General features: G+C 36.1%; 1 non-coding gene across 1 annotated transcript; it reads left to right on the top strand.

The window, feature by feature from the left end:
• Positions 1 to 2,932: 2,932 nt before the first annotated feature.
• Positions 2,933 to 3,040, top strand: LOC112911654 (U6 spliceosomal RNA). The gene has a single exon (XR_003233407.2). It is a non-coding gene; the product is annotated as a U6 spliceosomal RNA (small nuclear RNA).
• Positions 3,041 to 21,801: the final 18,761 nt, after the last annotated feature.

The following is a 21,801-nucleotide window of genomic DNA, read 5'->3' as shown; positions in this document are numbered from 1 at the left end:
GTACTTCCATGACTGACAATCGGGAGAGTTTCCCAGAAGAGTCTCTTAAGTCTACTAGTAAAATAGATTAAACATTTAATCAGAAATGTTAATTACTTTCCAAAAAGGTTAGTTGACTACCTTGCTCCAGACTAAATTTAGGAGTAATTTTTTTTCACATCCTGAACATGTTTAGAAGAACCTGAAATTTTCTTCATTTCTAGGTTTAATTAATTACATTTAAAAGGATTAAGTACTTCAAAGGAGTGTTGCTTAATAAAGTCATTGCTTGCCTAGTCACGCATTTGAAGTACTTAAAAGGAAAATAAAGCATATTAAGTTTATTAAATGCAATTTAAATGTTTCATAATACATAATTAAACTTGTAAATGAGAGTTATTGTTCAGGCAAGTTTAATCTTTTCAACTGGATTAAATGGCCATAAATCAAAAGTCTTGGCTTTTTAGATGGCTATTTTATTTTACATAAAATTATTAAATCTAGAAATTTTAATGAGTAAATTGTAAGTTAAATTAGAAAAGTTTTAGAAATATTTATTATATTTTTACAATATATTAAATATAAACATTTTTAAAATATATAATCCTTCTCACAGCCAAAATTCAAATTGACAGTCCAAAGCTGAAGTGCAATGCATAACAGAAGTCCTGATTTTCATTATTAAAAATGAAATTTAGAAAAATTAAAAATTAAATTAAAAATAAGTGTTTCCCTTGCAGTAGGCAAAGTAATATTGATTCTTGAAAATTCTGAGTTATGTGTGTTTATGCCTATGTGTATTGATCACAATATAAAATCTATTTTTTACTGAGGATAGAGTCAGAAAACTTTGAAAGTCACTGATACAGACACACCAGTACCTCCAAACAGCTTGAATTCCCTATCAACTGTTTTCTTTAAGTCTTCAGCTATTAATAATTCCTTCATCTAGCACTTAAAACTGGCTCCTTACTAAACAATATAAGACAGCAAATGCAGGACACACAGTATCTCTTCACATATTTATTTGCTATCTGCTGTGTATTGGTTCGATATGATTTCAAATCCACATTTATCACCTAAGCAAAGTTGTGTTAATCCATTTGATTATGACAAAGATGGTTCTCACCAACAGCAACTCAGTAGGTCAGCTGCCAAGGTGCCCCACTGGGGCTTTCCAAAAAACATGAAGAAGCAACTATGGCAAGGGGACATTTGAAACTATAAACACCCAAGGTTTGCATGTTCTGTGTGGACAAGAGGACTCTGCTGACCTAAATAGCTCTCCAAAGACTTTGGGGCTAAACAGCTCCTCCCACAGTAAAGGCGATTCTGACCAGCAGTGGTGCAAACTGAAGTGGTCTTGCAAAAAAGCCCTGGGCCCTGTCGATACCAGCGTGGGGTTTTCTAGCAACAGAGGCTTTTATTCTTGTGCTGGCAGCTGGCAGCTGTCCCCGGGCTAAGCCCTCGCTCCTGAGCATCGACTCCTATTAAGGTGTACACTTCGGCTAAATTTTGACTTTTTTCCTTCTGTCTCCACTTGCCTGGAACAACAGTGTAAGAAATCCATCATTTCTTTGGAGTATGTTCTTTCTTTATAAGCTTATTAAGAGATATTATCCTATATGCTATTGGCTTGTGGAATTTCTGCAGTGAACTTGTTTAAATAAATTTCTGGCAAAGGCATGCTCAGTCTCTGGGCAGTAATTTCTACTCAAAGCAAAACGCCGTTCACTCCCTAACCCAATACAAATCTACTTATTCTGAGAATCCACGCCTGATATCTTGTGATATTCCAAGATATATCACTGGTGTGATATATCTTGGAATATCACTGAGGATCTTCTAGTGGTTTTTCTCTTTTCTTTTTTCTAAGTAGGTTCCATGCCCAACACCGGACTTGAACTCATGACCCTGAGATTGAGAGTTGCATACTCTACAGACTGAGCCAGCCAGGTGTCCCAGTCTCCTTTCAATCTTATCTAACTTGGGTTCCAAGGCCTTAATCATCTTCCTTCTTGGCATTTTTTCCTTTCCAGGGTACTCATGGTACTACTGTCATCAACCTCCTCTCTCCTTCCCCATCTATCCAACTCTTCTTCATTTTCAAGACTGAGTTTCAAATTTCACTTCCCTTTCAGAATATTACACACTAAACTAATCTTTCCTTTCTTCATAGCACTGTAGCTCCTAAATTTTATATCATATTATGGTAGTAAATAGCTATTTATTTTCTCATCCTGTTTGTGGCAGAATTTTAAGACATAAAATCAGTCAATTAGGTCATTAGCATCTTATGACTAAGTCTCCTTAGCCACACATTTCAGTCATATCTTAGAGTGGCTTATCTTGATGTTGCCCTAATTCTTAGGTTCCAACAGCATTTCCTAGAGTGCAAATGTTATCTCCATAGTTCAAAATTTTAATAGTGAATTCTTAGTTTTCAGGATTAGTTTGTACTTCATCTCCTCATTGAAGCCTTTCCTGATATTACTTTCCCTAAATCATTCATTACTTCCTGCTCTATATTCCCAGCGTAAACATTTCTCACAATCATGAATCACACTGCACTATCCTTATTTGTTTAAATATCTATGTTGAGTGTATGTGTAATGTGGTATAAGTGTGTATAGGGGTGAGTGTGTGTGTGTCTGTGTGTGTGTGTGTGTGTGTCTGCCTTTCTGGTACAAGATGTTTGTGTGGTGTCTGTGGTATAATGTGTGTGTGTGTGTGTGTGGCGTGAATATAAAAGGATTTTGGGGTGCCTGCATGGTGCAATTAAGCCTCTGACTCTTGGTTTGGGTTCAGGTCATGATCTTGAGGTCATGAGATTGAGCCCTGCATGGGGCTCTGTGCTCCGTCTGGAGTCGGCTTGAGATTCTCTGCTTTCCCATCTGCCCCTCCCACTCATGCTCTCTCTAAAAAAATAAACAAACCTTAAAAAAAAATTTAAGTGCTTGCTTTGGCAGCACATATATGAAAACTGGAATGATACAGAGAAAATTAGCATGGCCCCTAGCACAAGGATGACATGTAAATTCGTGAAGTATTCCATATTTTTAAAAAAAAAAAGATTTAAAGAGACCTCTTGGAAAATAAATGAAGCCTACAGATGTGTTTGCAGATATGAGCCTCCTTATGATTCTTCTGGAGAGTAGAACCATGAGGCAGATGAAGTTGTATGTACGTATATATATATATATATACAAAGTCTATATACGTAATCACTAATAATTCATGCATAGATGCAATTATAGTCAATATCATGTAGGGTTTTTAGTTTCACATTCCGGAGAAATTCTAATTAAAGAATTAATTCTTTATTAATTTGTATTTATTATTTATTTTATTAATTTATTTGTATTCACTTATTAACTTATTGATACTTTATTAAGTTTATTTAGCTGATTTGTATTAAAGAATTCCTCTCATAACAAATACTACACACACACACACACACACACACACTATTTACTATAAAAATTTGGTCTCTGTATTTAATAGATTCATCATAGATAGTTTTTAACACCCATGTAATTAGGGTAAGGATCCTACAATTACAGATGTAATCAGGGTAAGGATCCAGATGAGGTCATACTGGATTCGGGTGGGCCCTAAATTCAGTTAGCATCCTTATAAAGAAAACACCTAGACATACATAAAAAGAAGGCCGTGTGAAGATAGAGGTTGAGATAGGAATTATGCTGCCACAAGCCAAGAAATGCCAGGAACCACCATAAACTAAAAGAAGCAAGGAGGAGTTCTCCCACAGAGCCTTTGGTGGGACAATAGCTCCGCTGACACCTGCCCTCCAGAACTGTAAGAGAATAAAATTTTCTCATTCTAAGACACCACGTTTGTGACGACCTGTTTGGGCTAAGAAACTAATACACCACTTATCAATTATTCCTCACCCTTAGATTACGAAGACCTTTTATATAATGTTTTAGTGAAGTAATCATTTTGTCTTCCGAAGCTTTCCTTTCATGCATACTTATCTTTAGAAATAAAACAATTTCAGAAATCAAATGAGAAAATGCCTGAACCTTAACAGCATTTTCATTTGACTACCAAATAGTCCAAAGAGAAGCAAAACACATTATATCCAATATCTATAAAACTGTATTCCACAAACTTGAACTTAAAAAGAGTTTTAGTTTGTGCCTTCGCAATAATTTTCTTCTTAAATTTTTTCAAATTATATATTTCCAGAATTCAATTGAATTATTAAACTTGTTACATATTACTTCAAAATTGTCATTTATATTTTGAATTTTTTCAAAACTGTTCAAACTGAACTGTTCAAATGGAATCCCTTTCACCTTTGCCCCTTCAATTACCTTTAGCCTATTAGCTTTGATTACTCTCAACTTTCACTGCAAATTAGAAAAATTTAGCTTTTAAAAAATATCTAGGCCTTGTACGCACATCTAGAGAATCTGATTTAATTATTTAAAATGTAGCCTAGCAGCAATATATTTTGCAAATATATTTATACTTTTTTTTTCAAACTCTCTACAATTCATTCCATAGACACCTGAAGTTGTAGCTACTACTTTAAAGTGAACATGCATACCGACCACTAATCCTAGAGGCTAATAATTTGCTTTTTTTCATACCATCTATTTAGTGTTTACCTGCAGAATTTATTAGACTATTCATCAATGGTAGACAAAGATTTCACACTAGTAAGACATTTTAGGAATAAAATAAATTATTGAAAACTCCATATAATCATTGTCATAAAATCACAAAATAGAAAGGAACCTAATGGAAAAGAATAGAGATAAATAAATAAATAAATAAATAAATAAATAATAAAACACATATGTAGGTGGTCAATTAACTTACGACAAAGGAGCCAAGAACACGAAATCAATAAATGGTAGCAGAATGCATAGCATAGGCAGAAAAATAAAACTGATTCTCTCTCTTATACCATACACAAAAAGAAACTCAAAATGGATTAAAGATTTGAATTTAAGACCTGAAACCAAAGTACTTCCAGAAGGAAACAGATCATCACAATGATTTTTTCTGGATTTAATACCAAAAACAAAGGCAAAGAAAGTAAAAATAAACAAGTAGTAGTACACAAACTAAAAAGCTTCTGCATAGCAAAAGAAATTGTCAGCAAATAAAAAGACAAAGTATAGAACAGAATAAAATACTGGCAAATCACCTACCCAATAAGGGGTTAATATCCAAAATACATAAGAAACTCATAAAATCCAATAGCAGAAAAACAAATAACCTAATTTTTAAATGGACAAAGAACCTGAATAAACATTTTCCAGAGGAAACATAAAAATGTCCCACATGTTCATGAAAAGATGTTCAGCATCACTAATCCTTAAGGAAATGCAAATCAAGACCACAATGAGATGTCATCTCAGAGCTGTTAGAATAGCTATTAACAAAAAAAAAAAAAGAGTAGCTATTAACAAAAACACAAGCAGTAACAAATGCTGGCAAGGATGTGGAGAAAAGGGAACCAGCACGCGCACTGTTGGTGGAAATGTAAACTGGTACAGTCACTATGGAAATCAGTATGGAATTTCCTCAAAAAAATAAAAGAACTGCCATATGGTCCAGCCATTCCACTTCTGAGATATATATCGAAAGGAAATAAAATAATAATCTTGAAAAGATATCTGCAATTTCATGTTCACTGCAGCGTTATTTACAATAGCCAAGGTATGGAAATAACTTCAATGTCTGTCAACAGATGAATGGATGGATAATAAAGATGAGAGAGAGAGAGGGAGAGAATTCAGCCTTTAAAAAGAAGGAAGCCCTGCCATTTGCCTGCCACAACATGGATAAACTGGAGGGCGTTATGCTAAGTGAAGTAAGCCAAAAAGAGAAAGACAACTACTACATGGTATCACTTACTGTGGAATTAAAAAAAAAAAGGAAAGAAAAGAAAAAGAAAGAAAAGCAAACTCAGAAACTGAGTGAATTGATGGTTGCTGAGAGGTAAGGAAAATAGAGACAGGTTGGTAATGGGTACAGACTTTCAGTTATAAGATAAAATCTGAGAGTCTAATGGGTAATAGGGTGACTATAGTTGTTAACACTGTATTATATACTTGTAATTTGGGAAGAAAGTAGAACTTAAATGTTCTCACACACAAAAGTAAATATGTGAGATGATGGATGTGTTAACTAACTCAATGGAGGGAATTCTTTCATAGTTTATACATATATTAAATCATGTTGTACACTTTAAATATCTTACAATTTTAGTTGTAAATTATACCTCAATAAAGCTTTAAAAAAAAGAAAAAAAAGGGACAAAATTGGTCATGAACTCCAACTCTTTCAACTTGTAGGTAAGATATTCCAGTTCTAGAAGTTTAAAGAATCTGTCCAAAATTTAACAGCTAGAAAGTGGCACCATGAGACAGTAAACCTGGTTTTCTGATTATCTATCTAGCATGTATAGAAAGTTATAATAATTGAAAAAGACCTACATTTATCTTCATAAAAGCAAGGAAATAGAGGAAGGAGTGTTTCATAGACTGGTAAATAAATGTTTTTCTATGCTTGCTAAGCTTCACTGAGTTTTTGTGCAAACTATTTCCTACATCAAAGACAAAAGCATAAAAAAATCTCCCTGTTATTTGTGGGGTTTTTTGTTTTTAAAGAATGACTGCAAAAAAAAATCCACAAAGGGATAACTGCAATTATTCAAGATTTGTATGAGAGCAAATGGGTTTTAACCCAATTGACTTTAAACTACATTTTCAATATAGCAAATTAGCATAACCTGCTAACTCTCAACCAGAATCAACCTTGGAGAAACTATAAATGCAAAACAGATTCCAAATATTAACAGCAATTATAACTGCAGGAGATATCCATGCAGAAATTCAAGGCTGTCTTGAATACATGTTGGAGGGGATAGTGGATGCAGCCTAGGGCACAGGAGCAGAAAACACTGCAGTCAGAAGGTAAGTTGAAGAAAAATGTTTAGGTTCTATTCTTGCCTATCACCAGAATTGTCTTAGGATAGTTAGCATTTCCCCCTTCATTGCAGAATTCAACTAGCAATAGCCCAACTCTTGGGTGACTACTATGCATGATAATGTCAGGCAAGGTAAACCCCTACCAGAGGCTGTGGCTGAAATAGGGCTAGGGCTGATGGGAGACTTGGGGCATTTTCTCCATCCTCCATCAGTAAGCTCAGGGCTGGGGGTGACACCTGGTGAGACAGCTCTTCCTGAAGCGTTTCTCCATAGGAGCTGATAGGTGGACTTCTCACCAAGAGGTCACTGAGGGAGGGAGTAATCCAAAGAGACTATAGCAAACAAGGTAATCATCAGTGGGCCCCTGGTGCCCTGGATTTTGCTTTGTCTTCCCTTCTACTTAAACGCATGTGCCCTGAAGTAGACCAGGGATTTCTATGCTTCCCAGAAAAACAGCACTCTTTAGGCACCAGTATTGCCAGAGAACCGTAAGCCTACAGGCCAAGTAATTAGAGATCAGAGAATAACATTTTCTATAAAAAAAAAAACACAATCTAAAAACACTGTCTACAACATGAGAGACTCCTGACTCTGGGAAACGAACTAGGGGTGGTGGAAGGGGAGGAGGGCGGAGGGTGGGGGTGACTGGGTGACGGGCACTGAGGGGGGCACTTGATGGGATGAGCACTGGGTGTTATGCTATATGTTGGCAAATTGAACACTAATAAAAAAATTAAAAAAAATAAAAACACTGTCTAAAGCATTATTTTGAGAATTGTCAGACCAAGAATTTAAATCAAACATAATACACATATTTAAAAACAAAAAAACAAAAAAAAAAAAACAAAAAAAATACACATATTTAAGGAGATAAAGGAAGATAGTAGTAACATGAAACCAGAGTAAGAAAAGATAAAAAAGAAAGAAACTATATGGAAACATTAAAAAATATAGTAGTTGAAATAAAGAACACAATACACAGAATAAGACAGTAACAATATTGGTTTTAAAAAAAATAAGATCAAATTTAGGAACTCTTTCAAAAAGCTGGAGGAAAAATTAAAGAAATAGGAATTATGAAAAAAAAGCTAAGAGTATAGAAGTACAAATGCTAAAACTTACAAATAGGAGTCTCAGAATGAGAACTGTAAAATTAGAGAAAAGGAAATATTTGAAGAAATAATGTAGATAAATGTCCCGGAATTCAAGAAAGATGACAGATCTCAAGTTGGAACTGTTCATAAGGTGGAGTGTCTGGGTGGCTCAGTTGGTTAAACCCCTGATTTGGGCTCAGGTCCTGATCTCAGGGTCCTGGGATTGAGCCCCATGTGGGGCTCCGTGCTCAGTGGGGAGTCTGCTTCTGCCCCTCACCACCAGAGTCTTTCTCTCTCTTTCAAATAAGTAAATAAAATCCTTTTTTAAAAAAGGAAGTGTTCATAAGTAACAGAGAAATAAGACTTCATGCCAAATCACATTATAGTGCATTTCAAAGAAAAAAATTCTTAAAAGTTGCCAGAGTAAAAGAGCTTATCACCTACAACAACAACAAAAAAAAAAAAACCTAATTGTCCTCAGACACTTTGGCACCTAAAATGAATGCTAGTCAATGAAGTAATATTTTTAAAGCATTGAAGGAAAAGACCTCTGAGCCTAAAATTTTCCATACAGCAAAATTAAAATTTGAGGGTATAATAAAAATATTTTTAGGTATATGGAGTCTCAGAAGGTCTGCCACACAGAACTCCATATTTAAATACAACTTGCAAAAATATAAAAAATAAAGAAAAAGAGAAAGAGAGAGACAAAGGGAGGGAGGGAAGAAAGAAATAAGGTAGGATTTTAATTCAGTTGATACTAGAAAGGCATAAAACATATGAGTAATCATACATCTTGGCAAAGTCTCCTTTTGTCTAAAAATTAAATTAAAAAAATTTAAACCAAGAAAAGATCAAGTATACCTATTACCCAGAACTACTATTCTGGACAATATTACTATGATAGGCACAGAGAGAGAAACAAGAAAAGGGACATAGAAGTACATTAAAGTACTTGTCTTATGAAGAGTAATAACATATATATTAATAAGATAAATTAGTTGGGATAAATAAACATCAATACCAGTCTTAAGGGCAACAGGCATTACAAAGGAAACCAGCATGAAAATAAAATATAATATATAATTTTAAGTCAAAAGAAACAAATCTGATCTATGTAATAAAAAAATAAGAAAAGGGTGGGGAGAAGGTATAGTAAATAGAAAAATATGCAATGATATAGAGCAATAAATCCTAGCAGAACTATATAGCATGGGGATGCTTGGGTGGCTCAGTGGTTGAGCGTCTACCTTCCCCTCGGGGCTTGACCCCAGGGTCCTGGGATCGAGTCCCACGTCGGGCTCCCTGCATGGAGCTTGCTTCTCTCTCTGCCTGTGTCTCTGCCTCTCTCTGTGTCTCTCATGAATAAATAAATAAAATCCTTTAAAAAAGAGAGAGAGAGAGAGAGACAGCAGGCCCAAAATGGAGTCACTTCTGCTAAACCCCATATCTGCAAACCAAGACTTCATACATAATATAAAATCTAATTGCAGTTTCAACCACCCAGGATGTAAGCATGAGCCAATCAATCTGGCATTACCTGATCAGCATTAATGAAGTAATCCACCCAGAAGGCCCTTTCATTCCCCTTGGGAGGGTGACCTTGCCTGAAACAACGCATTCTTTACTATTAATCCTCTTTCTGCCCCTTCTCTGCCTTTAAAGACCTTTTCTTTTCTACAGGGCAATGGAGCTCTTTTTGATTGCTAGATGGGATGCTGCTTGATACATGAATCATTGAATAAAACCAATGTGATCTTTAAACTTACTCGGTTGAATTTCTGTTATTTAATAACAATAGGTGGACATATGTGTGTAAATACTCACACATATATATATTTATTGTACATATGCACGCATATAAATGTGTATGTATGTACATATATATAAAATAAGAAAATACCATAATGTACTGGCAAAGAGAACAACAGAAAAAAGATACATTTATCTAAATGTAAATGTACCTAACAAGACACCCTCAGAATTAGGTGGTAGCAGAGTTGAGAATGGGGCAGAATCACTTGAATTTGGGATATGTTTAGAAGATAGAACTGAGAGGACCTGGTAATGGACTTGCTTGGGTAACGAAGGGGAAAAAAAAATAATCAAGAATTATTGAGAAAGGGAAAACAAGAGGAAGAGCCAATTGGCACGTGTAGTGGATGGTGGAAATTAGGTGCTCAGTTTTGAAGTTGTTAAATTCGAGATGTTCATTTGAGGCAACAAGCAGGCAGTTGCATACGTAGGTCTGTGGCCGACGGACAGTGCAGCAATGTAGATAGAGATTCGGGAGTCATCACAAACAGCATTTAAAGTAATGAGTCTAGATTAGATTGCATAAATAGAGGCAACATAGAGAAGACAGTGGGCTGAGCACCGAACCCTGAACACCCACCATGTGCAGATCAAGCAGAGAATGCCGTGAAAGCAAAGGAGAGTAAAGACAAGCCAGCGACGTCTGAAGAAACTGTGATGGTGTGTTTTAGAAGCCAAGGACAGGAGGTTTCAAGAAGAGAGGAATCAGCTGAGACAAATATTGCTGAGAATGTAACACAAGGGGAGGAAGTTCAGCATCAGATTTGGCAAGAAGGGGCTACTGGTTGACCTCAATAGGAGCAGTTTTGATGAAATAGTGGAGAAATCAATATCTTTTAGGCTGGTTGGGTGTGAGGCTTATCACCTCTAAGGAAGTAAATCAAAATCAGCTTTAAAAAAAGATTTCTATTTATTTATTCATGAGAGACACAGGGAGAGAGGCAGAGACCCAGGCAGAGGGAGAAGCAGGCTCCATGCAGGGAGCCCAATGCGGGACCCTGGGGTCACGCCCTGGGCCAAAGGCAGACAATCCACCATTGAGCCCCCTGGGTACCCCCAAAATCAGTTTTTGAATTGATTGGAAATTCAAAATTTGAATTGAATTGGAAAGATGAATGAGGTGATCTATTGAGATGCTGCCGCCTGGTGACATCCACTGAGAAAATCAGTTGCCAACCTTTATGTATCCTTCTGTCATGTTTTGATGACTTAGAATGTAAATAGAAGTTTTAATAAGATACTTTAATTGCACTGTGAGACTCTATGCTAACAGTAATCTAACGGTTAATTCCTTTGTCAAGTGAAGAATCCGCTTAAAAACCAAGTGATCTCTTTTTTAAATAAATAAAAAATCTTAAATATATCATTATTATATCACTTTCATGAAGGATGCACTTGGAGAGCAAAAAAGGCAGTCCAAATCACAGGCCAGTTGTGCAGAAATTCCAGGCTTATAATAGAGAGTGGAGGGAAAAAAAATGGAAGATTTAAGAGCACAAGAAGTCTGCTTTCAAACTCCAAGTAATGGTTTATTCAGAATTGAAAACCCATAGAAATGTGACCACAATGAACGACACATCCCACTTACTAGAGTGCTGAATCGGTGGGTGAGGAAACAGGAATGCGCTATAATCCAACAAAGGTCTTTCCTCTCTCGAGGACCCAAGGACCCGTGAGCCACAATTAGAGGAGGGGCCGGGGAGGAGAAAAAGTGAATAAAGAAAAAACATCTATCCTATCGCCACCATTCTTGGTCCTCCTCCATCAGCTTCTGTAGCTCCATGCCTCATTCCTTACTTTTCAAAATCCATATGTACATACTCTCCTTTTTTCACCTTTTCTGACCTGACACACCTGTGAAAAAGACTAAGAAAGTCTCCCAGTATGACCAGTATGAGAGAAAAGATGGATAAAATTCAGTGATAATGAAAACAAATCAAAATTGACTTTGCCTATATGAAGCCTTCCAGTATATCTCCTGCATTTCCTCCACTACTTTAATATAGTGGTTTTCTCCATAGACTCCTAAGGACCACAGAAATGACTAATATTTTGAAGTGAAAGTTGGGTAAGAAAAGCAAGAAAATACAAGTGATTCTGAAAAATAGTGGAGCAACTAGAAAATAAAATACTAGTTAATCTAAAGATATGAGATTTGTGCTTCATTCCTCATTCCTTCTGCTACTTTAGAACATATTTTCATGACCTCACACTTGGATTATTATGAGATTCTGTGTGTATGTGAATCTGTGGGTTAATATCTGACTTTCTTCCTCTACATGGTTTCTCTTTCTCTACATACGTTGCCAAATCAACCATAGCAGTAGCAGGACACTGCTTGACTCAGCAATCCCCAGTGAAAAATTTACAATTCTCTTTAACCCAAAACCATAAGCGTGACAGTGTATGGCCATTTACGATAGGCACAGAGAGTCTCCAGTGTTCCAACAACTTTCTCCTTATTCAATTCATTTCATAAACTGGCTCCATATCCTACCATCTTAATCTTATTTCTCATCATTCCCAAATGGATAATCACATCTATAAGGCCCATCCCTTCCCAATCCCACACTTTTATTCCTGACTTTTTAGAATATAGTTACATTTCAAGAATATGAGTAACTTTGATTATATATTATTTATTTAGCATTTTCTATATGTCAAGGAGACACAGATTTCAGAATGGGAGAGAAATATAACATGGAAAAACCCAAGGCTCTTCCCCTGAAAAAGATGGATTTTCTCAAATAAAAATAGTGATTTGGGGAGGTAGCTAATCAAGAGGGAAAGTCCATGCTGACAAGAGCATATTCATAGTTACTCTAGGCAGCACTGAAGAAGATTAAAATATTAAAAATGAGACCTAAAATTCAGAGACCCTAGGATGAGAGAACATATTGGTACAGCGAGCAAATCGCATGCATTTATGTATTTAGCAAAGTTATTAGGGATCTACCACCGTGAAGTACGTGCCAGATCAAGAGAATGCAAAGATGAGTCATTGCTCTTGAAATCATAACTGAAGTTACACAAGTCAAACAAATAGCTCAAAATGTTCCATAATGCTATTTCAGGTGCTATGCCAGTTGCTGTAATAATCTAGAGGGAAAGCAACTAACTTTGGGAGTAACGGGGTGGGCGGGGGGCCTAGTCAGGAAGTCCTTGAAGGAAAGACGGATGGACCCGGAGTTCTCTTGATGGATCAGAATTCCCCATCTAGAGACATAATTTCCATTCATGGTCCATCAGGTTTGGTGATGCAGCACTTATAAGGATGCTTGGGTATCCAAGGGGTTTCTCTGAATCATTAAAAAGAAACAAAAACCAAACCAAACAAACAAAAAAAGCCTCACAAACAAAGCAAACAAGCCCTATATTTTGTCTTTTGTTTTTGTTTTTGTTTCTGAGGAAAATAAATCTTTGCTTGTTCTTTATTAGTTTATGTGGTCTGGAACCAAGCTATTCTGAAAATGAAGTTAGAAAAATTCATTCACAGAAAGGCATTGTTCATCTTGACAGTTTATTCAGCTTTTGTAAATTTTATTTGCAACTGAGTGGCTGGACTGAATCATAAGTTACAAGTTTCTCACAATAAAACGCTTAAAACTCAAGAAAGCAAAAGTCATAATAAAGCTCTCAGAATTTTGTAATTTTAGAGCAACTTTTCAGCAGTCTCCAAAATATAGATCTCTGCATCTCCAATGCTCATCACAATGCCTAATACATATTTGATATCCCACAAATATTTGTTAAACTCACATTTAATGAGTTTAAGTGAATAAAAAATAATATAAAGAATATAATATAGGGGCCCCTGGGTGGCTCAGTTGGTTAATCATCTGCCTTCGGCTCAGGTCATGATCCCAGCTCAGCAGGGAGTCTGCTTCTCCTTCTCCCTCTGCTCCTCACCCCCATTCCCCTGCTGGTGTGCTTGCTTGCTCTCTCTCAAATAAATAAATAAAATCTTTTATTTTTTTTAAAGATTTATTTATTTATTCATGAGAGACACAGAGATAGAGAGAGGCAGAGACACAGGCAGAGGGAGAAGCAGGCTCCATGCAGGGAGCCCGACGTGGGACTCAATCCTGGATCGCAGGATCATGTCCTCAGCTGAAGGCAAATGCTCAATTGCTGAGCCACCCAGGCTGCCCCTAAATAAAATCTTTTAAAAATGATATTCATATGAAATGTTTGCAGAACCTTGAAGCAGCTCTGTAGCTTCCACAATAAGTGTTTAAAATTATTTAGACATCCCTGTGAATCTCTGAGAATACCCGACAAGGTGCTAGAGTTTGCACAGTAGATAACAAAAGTATAAGTGAATTTATATAAATATTTTATTGGGGGTCACTTGGATTATACTTATGACAGCAATATAAAGTATCATTATCCCACCTGACAAATGGAAAACCCGATTAAATAACTCACTTAAGAAAAAACAGCTAGTATAAGGAAGTTGTGTGTGTAGCTCCCACACAGTATGAAAGAAGACATTCGATTTCTCTTGAATATCAAATTCACAATTCTAGGAATCAAAGCATATTTTTCAAATGTCTAATATAAATTTCTTTTCCTGAAGTTGAAGCATGTTCAAAGTGAAATCGGAAAAGTTGTTCACCAAATCATCCCTTTGTAGCATATTTCTACCTTGCTATTCATTCCACTAACAGATTTTTTATTGCTGTTCTATTATTTATTGTCAATAATAAAATTTACTACAAATGCACAATATGTGAAAAGTTGTTAGCAGCAAAAGAATGTTATGAGCTATAAAACTCCACAAAATCATGAAAACTTATTTATGGGGAATTACAGATAACAAATGATCGTTGCATACTGATAAATGCATACTGATGATCTATGTGAATACCATAGGGCCTGGAGCCAGATTCTATTTTTGATAAGCTAGTCACTTAAGTGTGAAATTATGAAGAATGCTTACAGTACATTAAGATCCACAAATTCACAAATTTAATTGGAAAGTGTCCTTAATAGTGTAAATAATCTATGATGAAGATTTGGCTGAGGATTAGGACTTTATTCAGCATTTAAATAACCCCAAGTAAATCAAATATTATTTTTGCCCTCTGACAAGCCATAACTTAAAATTTCTTAAAAGGTGCTTATTTTTTTTTATAAATTCAATGAAATTTTCCTTAAAAACTATTTTTAGTAGGTCACCTACTAAGCAGCAGTGATTCTAAAAAGCTAGTGTAACTATTGTACATGAGTTATTTCCTTACTCCCTATAGTCTATTTTCTATTGTAGATTGGAATAGTGGAAGCAAACAAACAAAAAAAGCAATTACAAATGAAGGGAATGGTTTCCTGCTTCCGTAGGACCTAAGCAGTCCTTTTATCTGTCTCTACAGTTGTCCCCCCTTCCCCACCAGGGGTGTGTTCCAAGACCCCCAGTGGATTCCTGAAACCATAGGCAGTACCAAACTCTTTATATACTGTTTTTTTCCCAATACAGACATACCCATACAGACATAAAGAGTTTAATTTATAAATTAGGTAAGAGATAAATGGCAAAAAAAAACCAACAAAATAAAAACAATTAGAACAATATATTGTAATAAAAATTATGTGGATGTGGTCTCTCTCTCTCAAAATACCTTATTATACTGTACTCACCTTCTTCTTGTGATGATGTGAGATGATAAGATGCCTGCAGTAAAAAGACCTATACGGATCTCTATCCAGCCATTAACTCTTCTCCTTTTGTAAAATAGGTAATTCTCTCTTTTGTCCAAGCTGAAAATCAAATAAAGTGTATAGAACTCAAACTTGCTAAACTTCCTGTGCCATCTCTCTCCAGTGTCTTCCCAAATCTCTCTAAGATGTTTTATTTTACGACATAAACATGTCAAAAATCTCTCCTATCCTGAAAATAATTCCTCATGCCCTGGTATCATTTTGGCAAACCCTTCTCTTCTTTGTAGCCAAGCTCCCGGGAGGAGAAGCCTGCCTTGACTTCCTAACGTCCCGCTGCCTCTGCTGCAGCTTACACGACCCACTGCAAGGTACTCTCCAAGTCATAGATGACCTGCTAACTGCCATATCTCAGAGGGTCGTGTTGACCCTACTTCTGTGAGCAAGAGCAGCATAAGCAGCATAGTGGTTTTAGAACATCAAACGTGGTCATTCTCAGGGTTCACAACCTTGGCTCTGCCAATTACCTAAGGTATGCTATTTCATTTCTCTATTTTTATGTCCATAAGGCTTGGTTAACAAAAATACCCTTGTCACAGATTTATCTTGCAGAGCTTAAATGCGTAAGATACTTAAAGCACTGCCCAGCATATGCTAAGTGCCACACAAGGGTTAGCAATTTCCTATCATTATTTCGCTGGACCTATTTTTCTATTTAATATTATTAATAATATCCTCCTTGAAATCCACAATCTTTCTGGCTTCTATGATATAATTCTGTTAAAATTCTTGTCTTCTCTGTTATCTTTTCAAGTTCCTCTTCCTTTATTGGACTCTTTTTTTAAAAGATGTATTTCGTTTATTTATTTTAGAGATTTTAGAGAGAGAGAGCTCTGGGGAGAGGCAGAGAAAGGGCTGGAGAATCTCAAGCAGAAATTCCATGTGGATTCGATCCCATGACTTGAGCCAAAATCAAGAGTCTCACACTTAATTGACTCAGCCACCCAGGCACTGCCTCCCCATATCTGACTCTTTTTTTTTTTTTTTAAATTTTTTTTTAATTTTTATTTATTTATGATAGTCACACACAGAGAGAGAGAGAGGCAGAGACACAGGCAGAGGGAGAAGCAGGCTCCATGCACCGGGAGCCCGACGTGGGATTCGATCCCGGGTCTCCAGGATCGCGCCCTGGGCCAAAGGCAGGCGCCAAACCGCTGCGCCACCCAGGGATCCCCCCATATCTGACTCTTAAATGCTAACATGCCCTAGAGTTATTCTGAGTTTTCTTCTCTTTTTATTTGACACCTGGTCCTTGGGGATTTTATCCACTCCCATAGTCCCAAGTACCAACCGTACTCATGATTATCCATTCTCTTTTCTTCCCTTTTCTCCTCTTTATCTTCCTCCTCCGTCTCCTCTTCCTTCCTCTTCTCTCTCTCTCTCTCTCTCTCTCTCTCACTCCATCTATCATTTTAGCCAACACATATTCATTGAGAATTATACAATGTCAGGCATCGTGCCAAGCACTCTGGCCCAGATTCCCACCAGAGCTCCAGATCCATGTCATCTATGTGACCTCTATGTGCCTCAAAGGCACCTTAAATTCAAGATGTCCGGAACTGAATATATTATTCCCTAATCCTCCAAACATATTCCTAATTCTGTATTCCTTGAATACAGCACATAGCACCTTACCTGGCACATAGAAAGTATTCAGTACCTAAAGATCCATCTTACTAACATCATCTCTATTGATATTATGTTAGTTCAAACTTCTGTCTTTCCTTTGCCAACATCCTAATTGGTCTGCAGTAGGATTTTAACTGGTTTCCTTGTGTCTTCTCTTGTCCCTCATCAGCCCATTCTTCATATCACTACCCACAAATCTGATCTAAAGCAAATTAGCATAAAATCAAAATGTAGCGAACTACAAAGTGAGCAGTTCATAGTCTCTTAATGAATAAAGCATGGAGGAAAAAAAGTCTCCTATACAGGATCTACCTAAAAATTAGCAGATCAATAACAATAAAGACAAAGACTTTCAATCAACTTTCAGACAGAAATCACATTTCCAAATATTAGCAGACTTCCTCCACAGCAAATACCATCCTATCCATTAAGCTCGGCCTAACCAAAGCAAGTAGTTAATCTCATTTATTACAAGACTCTAGCTCTTAGTTGATTGCTCAAAACCTGAAGGAAATGAACTATCTTCAATACCAAGAGAAGCCCACCAATAATACTGATTTATTGATGAATACATTTAAACTTCTTGTCTTAAATTTTTTTTAACAAATAAATAAATAAATAAAATTCTTAATTTTCAACAACCTGAAGAACTATGGGGATTGAAAGAGATGCAGCATGAAAAGAAGATTTACCTGGAATTTATTAGTTTATTGTATGAATTTAACCCTAAAAGGCCTGGGCAATGGTAAATCATGTTGGTAAAATAGTTATCATTTGATATATTATGGAAATCTTGTTAAAGAGCAAAATTATACCCCTGAAGTTTGTGTTCCTATTGTAGAGCAGGAGAAACCATACAGCAAAAGGAGAGAATTCCTTTAAGGCTGGAATAGGCTGGAATAGGCTAATATCATTTGTATCCATAAATACTGCTCTATTAGATATTAGCTTACCTCTTATTGTTTATGGTCAATAACATTTGTCTTGATTGAAATATGATAAACTTGCTTCTATCTGTATTACCCAGACAGGAAAATACTCCCCAAGCAAGGTATGATTTGGTTTAGCAAAGTAAAGGAATTTATCTCAAAATGTGCAGATAGCTAGGAAAATTTTTAATCAACCTTACCATGTTCTGAAAAATTGCATAAAATGGCATTTTCTCTAATATTTAATCACATGTAATTAAACACACAGAATTAATATTGTTCACTATATAAATGAACAAGACAATGTTACTGTCTTGATTATCAACTCCAAAGAGCCAGAGAAAGAAATATTCAGAATACCTTATTTTTCATTCTTGAATCAGCTCTGCTTTGAAAAGATTCTGCAGCAAACCAAATTTTATAGAATAAGTGGTATTCTCATTACTGCTTTCTTTGGAAGTAATTTCATCTGTCATATAATCCCATCTTGAGCTATGTCATTAAAAAGTCATAAAAGACAGAGATTAAAAGATGAAGGTTAGTTCCTCCACAGATGAAACCACAAAATCAATGAAGCAGCATTATTCACACAAAGAAAAAGAAAATGCAGAACTTTTACTGCTATTTTACAGAAAAGTTAAAAGGCAGAGTTTCTGTATCATCACTCAACAAATCCTAGTCACAAATTTATGTCATTGTGTGTGTATACATTGAGAGTTGGAAAGGGAAACTTTTTTTTTTTTGGCTGAATAGTGGAGGAAATTCAAAAAGAAAAGCATTTTTTGAAGTCCTGCCTTACTCCAAAATACAAAAATATTATTTTTATTTATTTATTTATTTATTTATTTATTTATTTATTTATTTATTTTTAAATATTATTTTAAAAAGTTGTTCGTAAATAAAGCATGGGATGCTTTCTAAAATATTTGGAGAGCTCAAATTTATACCTTCTTTAGCTTTGTCTAGAATAAACAAATGCACAGATCTAAAGATGTATATGTGTTTACTTTTTAGAACATATGAAAAAACCTGGTATTTAAATTAAATTAATTTTAATAGTGAATATGGCTAATAATATATGTAACTTCTGGCCTAACAATAGTCCCATAGGTGATAATAGAAGAAAAATAGAGGCAAATGTGATGAAAGAAATATACATGACTCCCTTCCAGTTGCTTTTATAGAATTTGATGAAATGAACAGTTCCCCATACGGCCAATTAAAACTGCTGAAGCTTTCAGAAAAATCGCACAAATCATCTTGCACCTACCTTTCGATTTTGGTCTGCACTATTATATTCTTCACAAAATCTCCAGCAATAATCAAATTTTCGTCTTACTGAGAAAAGAAATTTTGCAAGAAGCGGCTCATCTTTCATTTGATGCATGGACTCTATTTCAAGTGTGTGCTCAGTCTCTAGAGAAATCCAACGGCTACTCACCACAGTATCTAACTCTTTCCTTTGTGCCAGTCACCAACGTTCATTTTTTAAATTAAACTTTGTTTCCTTCACATTTTGTACTGTGCAATACGTGCTGGAGAATAAACATTCAATTTTCAACACCATCATTATTATTCTTACCTAACAGTAGAATTTCTACCTAAGAGTAGAAATTACATGAACTTTGACATAAGACAGACTGTGGTTAGAATCCCAAGATCACTGATTCAATATATGACCTTGAGAAAAATTACCGAGTCTGTTTCATTGCCCGTAATATAAGAATAATACTTCACTGGCAAATTTACTGTTAAAATTAGATGTAGTGCATTTAGAAAGTACCTCGCCTCACCAAATAATACAAAGGTTTACTTTAAAGTAGGAAGTTCTCAGTCTCTCTTGCTAACCTCTGTCTTTCTGCGCAGATGTCTTTATTACCTTATTACCGTTTTAATAATCCTAGGAAGGCCTCCATCAATTACTTAACCTCATTCTTCACTCTCCACGTTATCACTGATACATTTGCCACCTCTGCTGCTTTCATTCCCACCAGGTGGATCCTATGAGAACTGGAGTCAGCTCCAGAATTTCTATATAGAAGGAACAATGATCTGGTAAGGAGACATCAGGAAAATTGTCTAAAAGCTGAATTTGCACAACAAGGACACTATTTTCAGTGTAAGTAGAGGGATTTTTGCATTGATGATGGTCCTTACAAGCAAAGCAAGGACCTTGTTTTCACACGTGTTATTTGTTTTAGAGACAGTTTTTCAGGAGGCTGATGTACATACAAAGGGACCTAAAAATCCCCCTCCTTACATTGTGCCCCACCATCACGAGCCCATCATCAACCACTAGCCTCTGTGACATTTGTCAAAATTGCATTCTTAGATCACATTTGTATCTATACTCTGAACCCTCTTCTTTTCTCATAACCTATTTCCTCTTCCATGTTCATGACTATCCTAAGAGATTAGAAAAGTTATAAACTGTTCATTTCCCATCATCTAATTTTGACCAAAATTTCAGTTTTCTTGAATCCCTAAAGCTGCAAATATACTGGCTAATCCTGGAGCCAGAGCACCTGTGCTCAGGCAAGGTGGGACTTTGGAAAAGTTCCTTATCCCCAGTTCCTTCATCTGTAAAATGAAGGTAACAGTGGTAATCCTCCCATAGGATTGTTGCAAGGACTAAATAAGTTAATAATGTAAAGTTCGGAAGTTGGTGAATATGTAAAGGTTAGTTATTATTAACCTTCAACTAAGTTAAAATGGTACCATCTTATGTATACGCAGCATTCATAAGGCACTTACCTATAAGCAACTGCCACATAATCAGGTCCTTCAGATATTTGGTAATTAAGTCCCACTGAATAGTGTCTTGAACTGATTTTTTCCCCTTTTGATCTGTAGCACACTGTCATTTTTTACCACTCATTCTACATATATTTATTGGGTCCTAACTGTGTGCTACACTCTGTGCTGGAAGCTGAGACTAGAACGGTGAATAAAAAGATATTTCCCCTTGTGTTGCTTTGGTACCATGGCGGGGGGAACACCACCATCCCGATAATCATAACAAATAGAGACACACAGAAAAACAAATAGAAAACATTAACTATGAAAAATGGTACAAGGTGAGGCACATGATGCCGTAAGAAGGCCAATTTGCCAAAAATCAATTTGCAGAAAGTCAATTTTCCAAATGACTGATTCACTGAATTCCCTGACAGACGATTCACTGAACGCAAGTTTGCCAAAGGCCAATTTCTAGAAAATCAATTTGATGAAAAGTAGTTTGCCAAATCATCGTTTCACCAAATGACCAATTCGCTGAATTACGGAGAAGTTTTTGAAGTCTTCATTTCACTGAAGTTTCAGTGCAGCCCTTGCATGACAGCTCTCCAGTTCCAAATTTGAGTCTATCTGGGCTGATTACCAGCTCGTGCTTTCACATTCCTGGTGCCAGCCCCTTCTCTAATGCCCAGTGATCTCATGTAAGCAAATGGGGGGCTTCTCTTTAAATGCGTTTTGCTGCCTTCAGACTTAAGCTTCTGCCTGCCTCTACCTCTTCCAGAAAGGCAGCTGCAGGGAACCATCCTAGGCCAGGAAGATGAACCAGTCATCTGCAAACTGGCTTTTGCGAGACTTGCTCCTAGCAAATCGGTCATTCATGGAACTGACTCTCATTTAACTGTTTCTCAGAGAAATTACCAAGAGGCTATGCCT

This window comes from Vulpes vulpes, chromosome 4 (assembly GCF_048418805.1).
Source record: "Vulpes vulpes isolate BD-2025 chromosome 4, VulVul3, whole genome shotgun sequence".
In the NCBI taxonomy this organism is placed as follows: domain Eukaryota; kingdom Metazoa; phylum Chordata; class Mammalia; order Carnivora; family Canidae; genus Vulpes; species Vulpes vulpes.
The sequence above is the reverse complement of the archived record's forward strand: the minus strand, read 5'-3'. Positions and strand labels throughout refer to the sequence as shown.